Below are 3,137 nucleotides of genomic sequence, written 5' to 3' on the forward strand. Positions count from 1 at the left end.
TACTGTTGCTACTCTACTTTGGAATCATACTTTGACAATTGAAAAAACTTCATGGACTGTAGGATGATAACCTATTTATTGTAAAAAGTTGCGCTTTGTTACAAATATTTACAGGATTAGTAGAGTAAGCAAAAAGAAGTGCATCTTTAGCTGGCTCCCATAGTGGTCTTCCCAGCTGCATCAAAGGGAGTCAGACAAGTGAAAATTCACTGGCCTGTTGTGTGACAAGGTATGAAGTATGAAAGGAAAAGGAAAGCAAGTAATAATTTAGAAATCCCATAAGGACGGTTCAGAGGGAGTCGTGGGATTTGTTTGTTGCAGGAGGAGTGAGGTAGTTCAGCAAGTTTCATTTTTCTAAAACCACATGCTCTGTGTTCCCCTTTTCTGTGATTAATGAATTGGGCATTTCCGTGTGGGGATATTCAATGTTGTGGCTGCTCTCTGTGAAAGGAGAAAATAGTGAAGTTAATGCACTTCTTTTCATAGCTCAGAAGTCACTGTGATGTATATTTTTTTAATGAAATTTACAAGTAAAACTGTTGTCTTCTCAATTGTAAAATTAGCTTCAAAATGCTGCTTCTCTATTAGTTTAGTAACTGTTGAACTGTTTTCTGCATTTTACAAAATTTAAACTTCAAAACTGTATTAATTTTTATAGTTAAACATTGTATTAAATAAACTATGCTCTGTCAACAGATTGGTTTTGGATTTTTTAAAGTGTTATCAGTTTTTTGACCCTTATTTTTATTGAAAATCAGATGATGAAAATAAACCAACCTAAATACTTCTGTTTTATCCATGGAGATGAAAGTTACACTTATTATGAGGAAACTGAACAAAGAGAATATTGGATTTCTTTAAAAGCTCAGCTGTGGGCCAACAGTGACAATTTTCAGGTTTAAGAATGTTTAATGTACATGTATAGTTTTAATGCTTCAGATTGCACAGTGTCTTTTGGGTATACACACTTTTAAGGTTAATCTTAAGGAGTCTGTATTACTATCTAGTAGAATACCACTTTTTAATTTCTCAGCATTGAGTAGACTAATATATTCTGTGTTTGTCAGTCTTAATATGTATAATTGTAAGGCCATGTACAAATATAATTTTGTAAGACCTTTGTTTCACTTAAATTACACATTTAGGGGGAAATTTGCCTAGTTAACTTGAAAGTTAGAAAACACACAGGATACAACATTCTGAGCAATCAGGTTTGCGTGTGTTAACAGGTGAGTAAGAGTACTAAGCTGCCATCTGGAGTGCCAGTGTGAGTGTTGCATAGGAGCTGTACAAATTATTAAATATTAAAATACTTTTGAAATCAAATTTGCCTTTTCTGATAACTTCCTTCCCGTATTTCTTTTGCTAAAGCTGTAACTGTTGATCATGATTTTTACACTTTTTTTAAAAGATCTATTTATTTTTATAGGAAAGTCAGATATACAAAGAGGAGAGACAGAGAGGAAGATCTTCGATCCACTGATTTCACTCACCAAGTGACTACAATGGCCAGTACTGTGCTGATTCGAAGCCAAGAGCCAGGAACCTCCTCCAGGTCTCCCATGCGGGTGCAGGGTCCCAAGGCTTTGGGCCAACCTTCACTGCTTTCCCAAGCCACAAGCAGGGAGCTGGAAGGGAAGTGGAGCTGCCAGGATTAGAACCAGCACCCATATGGGATCCTAGCGCGTTCAAGGTGAGGACTTTAGCTGCTAGGCCACAGCGCCGGGCCTTACACCTTTTCTTAGTATTCAAATAGCTTGTTTCCACAGTTTACCTTCAGAGTGATTTTATATACAGGTATGTTGCCAAACTGCCACATGACAACAGTTGGGTTTTGCTTTGTGTGATGTACTACTAAGTTTTTTTCACTGAATTGTTTTGTGATTAATCTTCAGATGTTTGTGTGACCTTAATTTCTTTTTAATGTGCTCAACGTTAGAAAGCCTAGCCAAGTTATAACTGAAGTTATGTACTTAAGAACAAAATGCTAGTTTCTTGTGTGTGTGCTTTCTTCCCTTATGATTTATTTTGTATTTCAAAGTCAGTTGTTGGGGATGGAGCTTGAGAGATCTTCCTTCTAGTGGTTCACTCCCCAAATGGCTACAATGGCCAAATCTGACCTGGTCTAAAACTGGAAGTTTCTTCCAGGTGTCCCACATAAGTGCAAGTGCCCAAGGCTTGAATCCTCTTCTGCTACCTTCACAGACTGTTATCAGGGAGCTGGGTTGGAAGTGGAGCAGCTGAAATGAACTGACACCCATATAGGATGCTCGCAGTGCAGGTGGAAGATTAACTAATAAGCTACCGCACTGACCCTATAACTTGTGTTTTAAGTTACCCTGTATTCATCTAACAAATTTATGTCCTTAACCATTTTGTAAAAATGTTTATTTCTCAGTGCAAAGATAGATCTAAAATTAGTGACTAAAACTAAATAGTCATATTTTTATTTAGAAAAAAAATGATTTGAAAGGCCAGGATACAGAGAAGAGACAGACTAGTTCGTTCACTCTGCAGTGGCCAGAGCTGGGCTGATTGTGATCCAGGAGCTTCTTCCAGGTCTCCTGCATGGGTGCAGGGGCCAGAGGACTTCAGCCATCTGCTTCCCATGCCATTAGCAGGGAATTGGATTGGACAAGGGGAGCAGCCGGTGCATGCAAGACAAGGATTTAGCCACAACGATTTAGCAAGGCCTACGATGAATGTAAATTAGAAACTCACCCCAGGGCCCAGTGTGGTGGCCTAGCAGCTAAAGTCCTTGCTTGAACGCGCCAGGATCCTATATGGGTGCCAGTTCTAATCCTGGCAGCACTACTTCCCTTCCAGCTCCCTGCTTGTGGTCTGGGAAAGTAGTTGAAGGTGGCCCAAAGCCTTGGGACCCTGCACCCGCGTGGCAGACCTGGAAGAACCTCCTGGATCCTGGCTTCAGATAGGCTCAGCTTGGGCTATTGCAGTCACTTGGTGAGTGAAATCAGTGGATCGAAGATCTTCCTCTCTGTCTCTCCTCTTTGTATATCTGACTTTCCTATAAAAATAAATAAATCTTAAAAAAAAAAAAAACAGTAAGAAAAGGAAATCTGGAACGATTAACCTTGTGTTTTCTAAACAACCAGTAAATATATTACAAAGTCAGACAA

This window comes from Ochotona princeps, chromosome 5, assembly GCF_030435755.1.
Source record: "Ochotona princeps isolate mOchPri1 chromosome 5, mOchPri1.hap1, whole genome shotgun sequence".
Taxonomy (NCBI): Eukaryota; Metazoa; Chordata; class Mammalia; order Lagomorpha; family Ochotonidae; genus Ochotona; species Ochotona princeps.